Raw genomic sequence first — 16,270 nt, forward strand, 5'->3', positions numbered from 1 at the left:
TTATATCTCGCAGTTTGCTCTGTCATTAACAACTGCGTTCGCGTCAATGAACTTTTATTAAGATACCGTTCGGAGTTTGAAAATTAATTTCATTTCAGATTCATGCTTTAACTATTAGGGTTTATTAACTTTGAAAGGGGTCTGAGTAAATAAATTCTCCAGTTATTTACTAATGAACTATACAGCTTAATCAAGTTCTTCAAATTATTTACCGAATGTAAATTAAATAACAAGACCGGATTAACAGAAAGTTATACCTACGCTATTGAGCCTTATTGATTCTGTATTTGATTTCACACATATATAAACAAATTAAAATATTAATAAAAGTAATAAACATTACACGTATTTACTTATTACTGTCCTCAGTGACTGTAAGATTTTAATTGACTTTTTCTACTTGTCGACTGTAATTCTTGAATTAAGATTTCTTATGCCAAACTGCAATTGGGTATTTTTAATGTATGGGCTCCCAACTCAACTATAATATTCATTTCGATACAGTTTAGTCAACTATAATGAAATTGACCAATCACAGCTCGCCGCGATCAAGAGGACGAAGCAATACCATAGCTCAAAATAATTATTTATTTTAAGTTGTATAGTAGAAACAATTGCTCCATAAGTCAAAAACGCGCATGTGACACCCTTAATATAGCAACATCCAAAGACTACGAAAACCACTTAGCGTTGCTTGTTAGTCTCCAGTTACGGTCGCCGAAATCGAGAAAACAACTGTCTGAAAATTGAATTTACCGCGGAGCAAGTACCAGGGCCTCATGAGTTACGAGAAGGTGTCGTTGACCAACCCGCCGGGGCGCGTACCAGTATGAAGGAATCGCGGCTGCTGGAGTATCTTAGCTTTTGGTTTGGTTTGTTTGTATGATTCTACTAGTTTAAAGTATTATTTTTGGTGACGCGTAGAAAAAGTATTGTATACAATAGTGATATAATCAAGCTTTTCAATCTCGTACCTTACTTAGACAACTCAGCAAGCTTCGTTGTCTAAACACGGTACTCGACTGAAAAACTCTCTATTATATCACGATTGTATAAAATACTATTTTTTGAAGCGTAGTACGCGATTTGTAGTCTGCCTCATTCGCACTCGTGATGCCATCCCTTTTGTACACTTCAACAATCTTAAGCGTCATTCTAGATCTGAGGATTTAACCAATCAGTCAAAAACCCTATTTTAAGGGGCCCACTGATTAACAGTCCGCCGGACGGTATCGGCCTGTCAGTTAGAACAAAATTTTGACAGTTCCGAACAACTGACAGGCCGATACCGTCTGGCGGACTGTTAATCAGTGGGCTTCTTTATTTCCTAATAAAATGCATCACCTGTTGATCGAGCCTTCAAAGGCTTCAACACACACGGAACAACTAATTTAGCGGTGTAACGAGCGTAATTGTGTTTACAGCAGCTAACGATACCTATTACAGTCGGGAGTTTTAATTGGTACACTTCCTTGAACTAACTTTTACGGTGTTTTTAACGTCCAGTATCCGATTTCATGGATAACGCTCGGCTAGTGCTTCAGATATCAAACTTTATTTTCAATTTAGTTTATTACAAAGGATTTAAAGTTTTATGCTGTAGAGTGTACTGATAACCTAACGGAGGTATTTACCGTAACTACTTCCTACTGAAAAGGCAGAACTTTTATTGCATGTGCTTTGTCGGAAAAATCAGAAATATAGTTCTACTACAAAGATCGAGACACAGGGTCTTGCCGGCGAAGTGTGATAGGTATAAAGGGCCGAGTCATTTTATGAACATACCTATAATTATTAGGCCATTAATACATGAAAAATTCAATGTACATTGCAATGCGTGACGTGCGATCGTGGCGCCTATGCTAGCAAATTTTTGAGAAAATTCCTTGCCTGAGCACTTTTTAACAAGCTTTTATTAGGTCGACTTGTATGTAACTAACTTTTAATGGAATCTAAGGTAACTAATTTAACCATCTTCCAAGGATCGTCGCGTCATGAAAATTGGCAGCTGTATGTAGTTCTGATGACAATACAATAATATGGTACTGTCGAACTGATCTGATGATGGAGACAGGAGGTGGCCATAGGAACTCTGTGATGAAACAACGCAACCTAATTGTGTTAGGGGTTTTTAGAATTGTCTAGATGAGTATTAGTTGTCTGTCGTAAGAAAAGTACAGTCAACGATAAAAGCTTGTACCAAAAATGAAATTTTTGCCAAAAACTTATATCTTGTGTTGTTTCTTATTTACCTATCAGTTTTTTACTTGATTCACACCTAGTAAACACAAATACACTGTTTTCTATTTCTATTTAAGATTTAACCGCAGCTCCTCACCAAACCACTTCCCGTTTCTTTAATAAACTCCATGTACCACGTCCTGCCACAGGCCAGCCGTGCCGTCTCGAGCGGTGGTAGATTCTCTATTGATACTTTTGATAGTAACGGAGATATAAGGCGACGGGGCATATAATTCATCGCAACATAAGGTCGTAAAGATATATAGCTGTTTGGAAAAGAACATTGGAAACGGTATTTTATTTGATATTAATGTGGGTATGCTGGGCATTCGTGTTTTGCTGGGGTGTACGAATTTGGAAAACTATTATGTAACTATTAACCTGATCACTTGATTTTGTGGATTAGATTACTTGATGTAAGAACATATTATTAATAAGATAATTTCGTATTCAAAGTACGGATTGAATAATATTTATTTTTCAATACTAATGAGGTTCTCCTAGGAATAAAAAGATCTGGTCTTATTAATTTATATAGGTAATAATAAGGTTGTATTAGTTCACGTACTTACTATATTATAATTCCAAGAAAACTTCATAAGACGTAGGTACATAATTGTCTGAAACACACATGTAAACTTTGTTAGATCTAGTAGGCATAGTAGGGTAGGTATTTTGTAGTTAAGTACCTACCTTTTGAATTCATCAAACTAGTTTTTATGTTGCTGGTCCGTAGATCTATGAACTCGAAACAAAAACGGTTTCAACTTTGGGTGCATAGATTGACGAATCCAGCAACATAAAAACTAGTTTGATGTATTCAAAAGGTACATAAATACAAAATACAGTACGTAGCCGCCCCCTTTTTAATTACCTTTCGTTAAATTTAAATAATAACGATTATTTAGCAGTGGCGCTGGTGTGCACATTGATGGGCTCTTAAGTCAAGATGAAACATTTTTGGGAATCGGGACGGCTATCCGTGCACAGTTCCACCCTCCTCTATTCAGCCCATGCTTCTAATCCATTTGCATAAGAAACACCAATTTTCGGGTGAAATCCTACATTTGTCGAGGTTATACTGCATTAATAAAATATAACGGTCCTTTCCAGTTCAAAACCCTGCCCTTCGGACTCTTGAACGCATTTCGCTTTATGTTTCGACGAATTATATTTAATGTTCCGAGATAGTGAAAATTTATTCTATAACTTGTATCTACAGTAAAATTATAAGGCCTTTGGCCTTAAGGCTATTAGACTATCGTCTTGAGCGACAGCGGAGAAAATTCAAAGTCCCCCGCCGCGTCTGTTTGTGTGTATGTATGTTCGCGATAAACTCAAAAACTACTTAACGGGTTTTCATGCGGTTTTCACCAATCAATAGAGTGATTCTTGAGGAAGTGTATAATTTGATAAGGTTTACCCGTTCAAAGCCGGGGCGGATCGCAAGTTTTAAATAAAATAGACCTCAAAAGTAACAAGAAGCCTAAACCCTTTTATCTTTCGTTCGTCGACCTTGCCTCGGTCCTTTGAGGGTACCTACTTCGGCCGCTTCTTTGTCGGGATCTGCGAAACTCTCATCTCGCCTTTGAAAGCCGCACCCAGGAAGCTCTACTATGTACCTAATCGTAGTTTTATGTGCGATGGTCTTATTTTATGTAGCAGCTTATTCGAAAGCTTACTTGAATTTAGATAAGCATTCAGTTAAAAAAATATACGCGGTTAACTAATTGGTGTCCGATTGAGCTTAAAATTGCTCTTACATATTTACATATAGGTACGTCTCATATTCATATTATTTATTCACAATATTTATAATATTACATGTCATTTTTACATTAGTAGATGATATAATAAGTATTCGAAGCAATAATACAGGGTGTCCCTAGCCATTGGACAAAGCCGAAATGTACATATGCATTAGGGTATTTAGAACCAGTATACAAAGTATCAGAACAAACGGTGTAGCGGTTACGAAGAAATTAACAAATTACGATTTTTTTACTTTGGAGCAACCTGTATGTGTTAGTAGCTCCTGAGGTAATAAATAGTATGAAACCTTCTTCGACCGTTTTGATTATCTTTAGGTACTTATTAGTGTACATCTGTACATTCGTAAAAATCAATATCAATAATAAAATTAAGACCTGTCACTCAACTAAAGCTCAATATTTAACAAATATATATAAAGTACCTAACGTTCAATAATCTTCTAATAAAATTGATGCCATCTCGAAACGGTCCGATTTCGGAGACGAAAGTAACTATTTAAATATTAACTTCGAATTTAAATTGTCATGAGATAACTGGTTGGGGGAAGTCTTGCGCCGTAGGCGAGCACATAGGCGGGTTTGGGTCACACAACATTTGTAACGCTACACAGCACGGACTCACTATGTCCACTACACTCCCACAACACTCACTGGGATTCCACCCAAGGATTACAGGCTTCCATGATGGCGGCACATGTCGCGTACTGACTAAAAATACGAAGCTTTATTCAAAACATGATTAAATATTGGCTAGTTTGCCTTGGTGATAACTTGTTATTGATTATACAGGAAAGCATACAGTAGTATAGGCGGCAGTTAAATGGTTATATCAAAAATAAAATTATGAAGAAAGACATATTCGGAGCATGAAAACTCACTTAAAAAGTCACCCGTTACGAAAACGGTACAAACAAGAGTTATCAAGTTTGAACTATTAGTAAAAGCACGGTGATTAAAACTTGTTCCTTTTAATGTACCGTTGGCTACAGTTAAGTTGTACTCTATAATCTAGTTTCATTTAGAGTAGTTCGATTTTCTGAACTCGTTGAGTTTACTGGACAAAATACTCCCAAGTTTACTATAATCACAAACAAAGTTGTTTTGCTAACTAACTGAATGCTGTATTTTGCGAATTAATTTAACTTCTTACTACAAATGTGTTTAATCAGCAGTAATGCAATCGGCAGCATTACTGCAGGAGTATGCAGCGTAATATAATATCGATGTTGCTGCCCGGTTTTATGACATTTTCGGCAGCAAAACTTGCCAACGTGGGACTCGAACCCACATCCTTGGATTACCGGTCCAATGCGTTACCAATTCCGCCAGCTGACCATCCGTCAATCAACGCGAATTTAGTCATAGCAACTATGACAACGTCACTAACGACATCTGCATTATAAGGTTTACAACCTTTGACCTGAGTACGTCCCACAATAAAAAAGGAAAAATATATTAACATTAACTACTTACAGCAGTCATGCTTGTGTTTTCTTTTTTTTTTAAAGCACAAATATGAACTAAAGTGGTAAAATACAACCTTTGTATCTCACCTATCAAAGAAAATGAGTTTCCAGATTTACGATCTTAGTTTCTCTTTCAAGGAATCCTTTTAAAACTTCTAACGGCTTTTTGAAAGTCTTTAACAGAATGATGACAAACAAACAAAATGGAAGTTAAGAGCCACATTATGCATTAAAGTAATGTATTCCAATAAGTAGTATAATTTATGTTTGTTGACTTTTCCATTAAAACTTAGTGCAGTTTGTCTGGGAGTAACAAACGTCTTGCTTTGATTTACCGTCTTTGTGCCGAGTTTTCGTAGATGACGTAAACCATTGCATACATTTTTAATAACGAAACCTCCGAGAAACTCTGATATATTATATTAAATATATTACAGCCGGGTTTAATATATTCAACATTCCATATTTAATAACGCATTCCCATTTGACTTTTATACATTTTTGACTGACGAGCCAAATCTACCTCAAAATCTTTTACACGATATTCTTTGATAATATTATTTATACAAGTTATGAATTTGATCTGGATTCTTCAACTGAATTCATCACTTTTTACACTGATAGATCATATTATTCAGAAAGTAAAGTGGACGAAATATATAAATAAAGTGGACCGATCTTGTTCCAACTTGTTCGAGAGATCGACTCACTTTATATTTCGTCAACCTTACCTGTCAGTATCAAAATATGCCTCCTCGTTTGTTTACTCACATTAATCATCTGATTGAGTAAAAAAATATAATATTTTATTTTATTTTTATTCAAACCCTAACACATCTCATCAATCATGAATTACTTACTCAACTAAAAAATCTCGATTAATCGGTCTGTAAAATTCTAAAACCTATCGACAGGGGAACTGTTTCACGTTAATTGATTGAGTTTGGCAGTTAGACCTAATTAGTAATTACCCACGTCCATCCAACTCATTAAGGGATGACCGGGCTTTTTTTATTTTAAAACAGCTATAGGATGACTCACGCTAAACCGGGCCGAGGCGTCCGACAAGTCATTTTCTATGACGGATGATCGGAGATCACGTAGTACTTTCCATAGAAAACGAAGCGTCGGAAGCTTCGGCCCGGTCTAGCGTGAGCTTAGAGCATTTAATAACAGGAGTCGCCTTTAAGAGCTCTCTACCGAAAACCTTGCCCAATTGTGCAAAGTTTTGTCAGGACTGACGTTTATCTTACATGGCTATTTGTACGTTACGTACGAATCATGTAGAAATAGCCATACATTTGACGTGCCCCTCCCCCGCAAAAATCGGCAGACTGTTTTGTACAGAAAATGACAGCCAAGGCGTCGTCAGTTACTAAAATCTCTAAAAGCGTGAGTCACCCTTAATGCTTACAGAATATTTAACATTGTATTGATAATTAGACTTAGAAATTCACATTAATATGGTCAAGGATTCAAAGCGAAACGTTCAAAGTTTCACTTAAATATTAATGTGCGCTCAATTCATGGTTACCGCTGAAGATCGACTTGTTACAGACCATAAATTTTAGATCAGAGGGAACGCGTACATATTAATGATAGCTCAAGGGCAAGAAGTCCGATTCTGACTTAAAAATATGTTACGGTTTTGACTCGATCCCTTAAAACGAAATACCACGCTGCGCTCTAAGACTCGAATTATAGACGTAGCTCGGAAAGCGGCTAAGTTAAAATGGGACTGGGCTGGTCATGTGTGCCGAATGCCGGACGACTTGTGGGCCAAGTTAACCACAGAGTGGGAGCCCCACGAGTCTAACCGGGGAGCCGGCAGGCCTTGTCGGCGATGGCGGGATAACTTGGACTCCTTGAGAGGCTGGCCAGATATAGCACTAAACAGAGACGAGTAGAAGAAGAGGGGGGAGGCCTTTGCCCAGCAGTGGGACACAGTGGGCTCTGAATAGTACATATAAGGTTTTGAACTGGCGGCCAATTCAAAATGACATAAAAATGATGTCTAAATGATGTGATTTTTCCATAATTCGCCTGGCGTCTCGCTTGAGCCAATACATGTACAGAATCAAATGTAGTGCATAATTATTTTCCATCGTATTTTCACGGAAACGCAACGTGTCTTGCTATTTCAGTCAGTCTCGGTACAAAGAGTACTGAGGCTGACTGAAGTAGCATGACAAATACGACCGTTTCCGACAAAATACGATGGAAAACAATTATGCACTACATTCGTACAGACAATACGTCATAATTTAGATACTATCACTCTGATTGGTGAATGCGATATGAAGTGAAAGTCGTGCGTGAGCTGCGCGCCATCACCAAGACATAACAGTCTGCGCCGGTCCGTCACCGTCAACGCAAGCTCCTGATGATTTCCTCGGTACGGAGAGTGGTATCCTTTTTGGGACAACCAATTGCATAACTATATCACATGCTTGTCATCTATTAATTTTAAGATTGTGTTGTTTCAAATAAATTATTTTAATTTTTTAATTTTTTTTCATTTCAAACATGTCGAGCGTTTTGCGACTTAAAGTACGTGAGTGACCCGTTCTTAATATATTTAATATGTCTGTGTCTCACGGAAGTTTTGTTATTAAGACATAAAAAATTCTTGAATCTGAATAGGGCTCAAGTAATCAAAGAAAGCTCTCTTGACCTCCGAGATGACTTAAGACGGCAACAGAAATATCTTCGCCTTGTCAAACTTGATACAAAACTTTTGAAACAAACGCCACCGGGGATTTAAATTAGGAAAAGACCAAACCTTTGATGTAGCTGTCACTCGCAATTTAATATTATGTTTGTGTATTACCACAGAATAAAAAATAGCACGAGGTACAGAAGGTTCACTCTCTAACAAAACGCGTCTATTACGACAGATATGACCGCTAGGTGGCGCACGCGCGAGCAGGCGTTCGTTCCGTAGCGGTGCGCGGCAAAGACTGCTAGACACCAAAATTGGTGTGAGCCCCATGTACTTGCAGCGCCTCGACGAAATCGCGGTGAGCCACGCCTGGTATTACGTACATAATTAATTAATCCATAATTTCTTTAACAAAATTGAAGGCTGTCGAAGATTTCAAGCATTCCCAAATGTATCCAAACACCTATTGCTTTAGAAACTGCATTAAAACTTAAGTGATTATAGCAAAAACATCAAACAATTCACGTTTCCTTTGACGTCATACCGTGGGAGCTCAGAAATGACAGTCCATGCTCTCAACCCTTGAAACGATCGCTTTCGTTGTAAAGATACAGTCAATATTAATGTGAATCGATTTGTGTTGAAATTGGCCAAAAAAAAATCGTGTTTTTGCTCTGGACCTGGACAGTAAGTACCTATATACGAAAAAGTTTCTGATTCATATCTTCTGAATGAGGTTGGTACTCACAGACATTCAAAGACATGTACATTTTCAAGCATCTTTAAAATTTAATGAGCATCGAAACGTGTGCTAATACTAAGACAATAATACTCATCCATTTTTAAGATTATTAAGCTTTTTAATTACCTACATGGCATAATTTAAATTTTACTGCCCAAAATATAAACAACAATATAGGGTAGCTACTACATGCTACCCATAATAATAATGGCATTTTCTACCAGCCAGAGATACATACAATTGGTACAGAGAGAAAACTTTATTAAATAAATTAAAGCGTTATTACGTTATCAAAAACATACATTTTATCATAAAAACCGGCCAAGTGCGAGTCGGACTCGCGCACGAAGGGTTCCGTACCATTAGGCAAAAAACGGCTAAAAATCACGTTTGTTTTATGGGAGCCCCTCTGAAATATTTATGTTATTCTGTTTTATAGTATTTCTTGTCATAGCGGCAACAGAAATACATCATCTGTAAAAATTTCAACAGCTAGTTATCACGGTTCATGAGATACAGCCTGGTGACAGACAGACAGACAGACAGACGGAAAGACAGACGGACAGCGGAGGCTTAGTAATAGGGTCCCGTTTTTATCCTTTGGGTACGGAACCCTAAAAACGGGCGTTTTTCCTCCCCCAAAATATGTCCCACCCCCCTTCACAAACAAAGTCGTAAAACAAAACTCGTTGCGAGTGAAACTCCCGTCGCCGCTCGTAATTAACGGTTATTAAAGGAACTTGATTGATTTAAGCTCCAGATAAGCAGATTAAGGTGCTATTGTTGATGATGATGAGATATTGGATTTCTGTCATTGCAAATATTTGTAGGTATAGAGGCCGAAATTGTTCCTGGAAATAATCAATGACTTCTATGCGCCATTTACAACACCCCATTAACCCGGGGTTAGCCGGTTAAACCGTTAACCCAGTGTAGAGTCATATGTAGAGCCAAATTGAACTGGTAACCATGGCATCTGTAAGAATTTCTATTGTTGATACTAGTACCAAATTGAGAGCTCACACCTAGGAGAGAAGGAATCACTGACTCCCGAGTCACAGGCTTGGACCATGCTTGGACCTAGTTCGGGAGGCAGAGGCTCAACCCCACTACCTAAAAGTGTTACTTTGTATTTTATAATATGAAATGTAACGTTTTAGGTTTAAAGCAATAAAGATTTATTTATTTATAAAGGTAAAGGCATTTAATCATCAAAAATGTAAAATTATAAAAAAACAGAATAAGCAACAACAAAAACATGGCGCTAGTGCAGAGTGGAGGTAGACGGGTTAGGTAGGGCTGCACCGTCATTGAGACCGAAGTAATGTTGGATGGCTTTGAATTTGTGCCGTGTCCCACGGATACACATGCTGGTGGCTCGGATTATCGAAATTATAATTTTGGATCTTAGCCAGCCCATTACTACACTAAGGCCCACTTGCACCATCCCACTAACCCGGGGTTAAGCGGTTTAACCGTCAACCCAGTGTCAAATTGTACTGGTAACCATGGTAACACCAGGTTTAACCGGTTAACCCCGGTTTAGTGGAATGGTGCAAGTGGGCCTAAGGGATCTGTCCCAATGGTCAGCGATGGCTTCACCGAGATGTTTGATGAAGGTGGACATTTGCGGAGCGAAGACTCCATCTACGGATGTGACGAGGGGTGTGAAAGTTGCGTGACGCTTTTCACAGGCGTTCGAGTTTATTTATTTATTGTTATTAGCTCCAAGTTTAACCGGATAACCCCGGGTTAGTGAATGGTGAAAGTGGCCCTAAGAGGGCCCTTACAACGTGTCGCTGTCGACGGTAAGTAATTACCCTCAACAGCCATCTGAAATGTCAGAGGGCTTGCAAGTTCGTTGCCGACCTTTGAGATGGGAGTACGCTTCTTTCTGGAAGGTTTGAAGGTCGTATCGGTCCGGATATACCGCGGTACAGTTCATTCCACATTCCACAGTTTAGCGTTTTATTTCGATATGACCTTGAGTTGTGTCAAAATAAGATAAAAGTCATATCAGATTGTTGAAACAAAATTGGCCTCAATGTACAATGATACATCGAATTAAGGTACTCTGCGTATAGATTAGATGATATCTAAGTAGGCAGATTATCTCCCGCTGACCACGAACGCTGTAATGGGCCCCACAGATTACCAGTTCGCCGGACGACATCAGCCTGTCAGTTGTTCGGAACTGTCACTTTTTGCGAGTAACTGACAGACTGATATCGTCCGGCGAACTGGTAATCTGTGGGCCTCTTAAAGGGTTCGAAACTTCGGGATGTATTTTAAATTCATTATACGCGATATAAGACAATATTTTTGCGTACAACATGCCAAAAAAAATCTGTTCTCCATACGGAAAGCTTACATTTTCAATTTGCGGCCTGCTGCTCTAAACGAAGTTACCGCTTTCGGGGTCCGTCGAACAGAAAAATAGCACAGTATATAACATTTATTTATTTATTTGTCGAATACCGATGGTCCTAAAGGCGGTGGGCGCGTGGGGGTAGTACCTAGATGTATTACTTCACAGCTAAACCAGTATGCTACCATTGCTACCAGTGCATGAAATAAACATACTGACTCGTTATCCATACTAGTGCCTACTATATTTCATAACTAAATGATAAAAAGAACTAATTGCTATTAAGATGTTGACTGGTAAAATTGAAAATAAAAAGATCACATGAAACCGTTCAAATCTTTATTTAAGTCAAACTAGGCCGGCTCAAACCCTGACCTGAGAAGATTTAGCCCAATATGGGACCGGCAACAAACTCAAGAGGGACATATCTTTTCAAAACAACACATAACACATCCTTTCTTTATTTCACAAAAGTAAGCTTCTAATGAAACATAAGAAATCAAAATAACACTTGAAATAAAACACTTAGCTAAATAGTTAAAGAACGCGGGATTCTATAAGCTATCAGAATAATCCTTCAGGTATAAGCCTTCAGGAACGCGGCGAGTTAGGCACGAGGTTGGCTAACGAGTACGTCCGATCTCTAGCGCGGTCCGATCAAGAAGAACTACCAGCGGCGGAGCCACACTGCTCCCGCCTCCAAGTCAAGTTGGCAAACCTGCTCGACCAGTCTACCAACATAACAAAAATGCCAACTCGTGCTTACGCTCACCCAAGAGAAAGAAACCTCTTGACGTTCCAAAGCCTTCTACCTGTCATTTTAGTTCAACAACACGCCAATAGGTGGCGTTACTCTCTACGCAACTTTATTTCAACAATGCGCCAATAGACGGCGTTACTCTCTACGCAACTTTATTTATTTCGTTACAACCAAATAATACGTAGCTCAACATTGCTAATCGATTTTATACAGGCGTCTAAAATAATGAACTATAACGCTGCAATTCGTCTTTCTGGTGTCAGGTTCCGACATATTTAACATTTATTTATTTATTTATTTATTTCTATTGGACAGTAAATAAGAATGCCTCAGTTCACATGTCATTGACGGCCGAGGCGAAGCCGAGACATTTCTTACTTATCCTATGCCTACTATTTCGAAATAACTTCGTATTTAGTAGAGGCATTATAGCCACCATTTTTAGCGCTCATTTTGTTTAACTTAACCACAGGTAACTTCCTAAACGACAATACAATTACACTTCCAATAAACCCTAGTTACAGTAAACAACCACTATGAATATTCATAAACATTACTTAACATAAACAAGTGCGAATAGAATAAAGTGCTTCCCTCCAATTCGTAGGGAGCATTAGGGCGCGCGCAAATTTGCAGTTTTAATGCGATTTCGGCAAGTCGCAGACACCATTAAAATATTAGGTTGTGAGTACGAATGTCACGTTTCTGAATTAAGAGCATCCTTTTGGACAAATGGGTTCCAGGGCGCAGCTCAGGTTTTATTGTTAAGTAAAATATTGAGGAGAAAGAATTTCATTGTGCCGGCAGATGGTTTAATATATATCCTAATCATATATCCTGTACATGTACAACTTGTACTCGTACTTGTACTTTTAGGCCGTGCTTTGAAACATTATAAGTCAAGAACTAAGTAGTTGCCTGGAATTATAAATAAGTATCGGCTCGATTCGGAATATGAATTAGATTCCTACTAGACTTCAACAAGTTACGATACGGATAATTTAAAGATATTTGTAAGATAGATACTTATGTCAAATTAGACGTTTCCGCGATTCTGGAGGTCCTCTTGAACGATTTCGACAAGTTATGACTCAGATATCCAAGTCACATCTAGTCGATGTCTAATGCAGATCTAGTTGATCTCTAAATCGTCTCAAGATCTTGTGATTATCTCGAAATCCGAATAGGCCTGTATATTTTATCTTACTTTTGGGAGGTTTCCATCTAATGTAGGTCTGTTTTTCGCCATTACACTGTCAGTGACCAAATATTTCACTCGGATGACACGAATTTTAGGCAATTATTCGGTAACTATTCGGTCTTTTCGGTAATATGGCCGAATATTCGGTATTAGGCCGAATATTACGCTTTATTCGGCTGAATACCGAATAGGTATTAGGTAACACTGATTTAAACTTTCACGATTATTAAACATTATCAAACTGCACAACGGGACTTAATCGCGTATTTAAGTTTTAAGATTTACCTCCGACGTTTCGAGGACGGCGTTGTCCCCGTGGTCTCGGAGAAGACTGGCTCAACGAATATCGACACGAACGAATATCGACAGTCGATAAATCGAATATCGTTAGTGTTGTGTGTCGACAGAGTGACATCCCTAGTGCGCAAAACGTTCAAACTGATAAACAAGACCAAGTGCGGGTAGTTCGAAAAACTCGCGCGGCTAGAAGATGTTGATGTCAACTTGAGCCAGTTTTCTCCGAGACCACGGGGACAACGCCGTCCTCGAAACGTCGGAGGTAAATCTTAAAACTTAAATACGCGATTAAGTCCCGTTGTGCAGTTTGATAAGGTATTAGGTACTTATACTTATGTACAGTACCTATGTATAAACTTCGAAATAAATTAAAAGTGGAAAAAAATCACTGTCTCGGGGGGCGGGGCTTGAACCCCGCGGCTCTGGATCAGTAATCCATGTTCTGCCAACTAAGCTACCGAGACCGCTCTCGAGGAGGTGTGTATATTTTGTTTCCTAGAATATAGTTTCATGAAGTTAACCTATGCGGCTGACTGAATCTGCAATTTAGTTGACAGTCGTTCAATATAACTAACATACTTTACCTCCCAGATATAAAAATCAACCGGTATATTATCACCATATTATAGTGGAATAAAAAGTGTAAAAATATACACAGCCTCATCAAAATGACGCCATTTGTAATCTGCCGGGGCCAGTGTTTCGGATTTTGTAGAATCAGTGCGTTTTTTACGAGCGGCCGTCAGTCACAGCCGGCGGCTAATTGTCACGTAATTTAGCGTTTAAAATTGTAAAAATCTGGATGATTGCGTCGGACCTGCGCTTTGGATCCTGTTGAATTAAAAAAAAGTTCAACTTTAGCTTCAGTGCTGAAGAGGCATTCCATGAACTGTCCTGTAGAAATGCGTTGTATTTCGCATATTACCTAATTTTTAGGGTTCCGTACCCAAAGGGTAAAACGGGACCCTATTACTAAGACTTCGCTGTCCGTCCGTCCGTCCGTCCGTCCGTCCGTCCGTCCGTCCGTCCGTCCGTCCGTCTGTCACCAGGCTGTATCTCACGAACCGTGATAGCTAGACAGTTGTAATTTTCACAGATGATGTATTTCTGTTGCCGCTATAACAACAAATACTAAAAACAGAATAAAATAAAGATTTAAATGGGGCTCCCATACAACAAACGTGATTTTTGACCAAAGTTAAGCAACGTCGGGAGTGGTCAGTACTTGGATGGGTGACCGTTTTTTTTTTGCTTTTTTTTCGTTTTTTTTTTGCATTATGGTACGGAACCCTTCGTGCGCGAGTCCGACTCGCACTTGCCCGGTTTTTTTCAACGTTAAGTCGTTGATTATTTAATATAATAATAATATAAAAACGTTTATTGACAGGCAAGGATTACGCATGATTATTTTATTTACTGGCCATTTTTCACATCCATTGGGACAGTAAAAAAATATGTGTAAATCTTTTGAAAATTCACGTTTGTTCGGAGCAACGCTATACAATTCGTGAAATTCTCCTTAAAGCTCTGAAAAGGACTGTTTTTTTCTTCATCAAAAATAGCTAACAACCATCTAAACAGACAATATTTTTAAAGAATTTGCACCCCAATCGGTTAAACCGTTTGGCAGTTACCACATCACACACACACATCAAAGTTATAATATTAGTTTTAGGCGTCAATTAAGCTAGACTGTGTATACGTAAATGTATAAAAAGATTTCGACTAAAATATTACACACACAGGCCTATTCGGATTTCGGGATAATCACAAGATCTTGAGATGATTTAGAGATCAACTAGATCTACATTAGATATCGACTAGATGTGACTTGGATATCTAAGTCATAACTTGTCGAAATCGTTCAAGAGGACCTCCAGAATCGCGGAAACGTCAAATTTGACATATCTATCTTACAAATATCTTTAAATTATCCGTATCGTAACTTGTTGAAGTCTAGTAGAAATCTAATTCATTTTCCGAATCGAGCCGATAGGATCTTTGAAAAATTATGAGTATAACTCCGAAAATTAAAGGAATTAGACAAAAACATTGCCTGACTAATATTAAGTAGTTCACGTCAGTGTCATTTTTATACAAAATTTAGAAATTCAAAAGAAAGGGTTTATCAGAAAGGTTTTCGCTTTTCAGTTTAAATGTGATTCACATTTAAACTGAAAAGCGAAAACCTTCCATGCTAACAACATAAAAAATAACGCCAGCAAATTCAATAAAAAGAAACCCGTTTAAAAAGCGTTCACAAAGCACATCGTCTCTCATCACAATGGTTGGCGAATCACGATGCATATAATTTCCGCGTTGGACGTGACGGTATTCTCATAGCCAAAGCCCGGCTTTTCGGGGGCAAAAGGGGGGAGGGGGGGTGGACACAAAGACAAATCAGCTACAGGCTTCGTCACCTAATACCAACAAATGATATGGGTAACCCAAAACAGTAGGCTTATCAATCTTAACCATTAAATGAAACTAGGTTCCACCCTGGCCGAGTTACGCGGCTGAACGAGCGAGTCGTGTTAATACACTTTAAACAATATAGGTAATATTCCACTTTAATGTTACGGAGAAATCGAGAAGATAATTTCCAGAACAAAAATAAATTTAAAAAACAAACAGATCATTTCAGACTGCGTCGTAAACAGAGCTTTTCCGATCTGCCGACAATCGTATTTTGAGTATTTAATTAATGTGAAATATTATTGCACTATTTGTTTACGTCGTCGAAATGAGTTTTAAAATCTGT

The 16,270-nt window shown here is 38.3% G+C and overlaps 1 protein-coding gene and 1 non-coding gene across 4 annotated transcripts in view; both read right to left on the reverse strand.

The window, feature by feature from the left end:
- The window catches only part of LOC134790200 (zwei Ig domain protein zig-8-like), a 673,220-nt gene that overhangs the window by 447,348 nt on the left and 209,602 nt on the right, over positions 1-16,270 (reverse strand). The gene's annotated exons all lie outside the window — the stretch shown is intronic.
- Trnat-ggu (transfer RNA threonine (anticodon GGU)) lies at positions 5,277-5,348 on the reverse strand. Its single transcript has one exon. It is a non-coding gene; the product is annotated as a tRNA-Thr (tRNA).

This window comes from Cydia splendana, chromosome 4 (assembly GCF_910591565.1).
Source record: "Cydia splendana chromosome 4, ilCydSple1.2, whole genome shotgun sequence".
Classification (NCBI taxonomy): Eukaryota; Metazoa; Arthropoda; class Insecta; order Lepidoptera; family Tortricidae; genus Cydia; species Cydia splendana.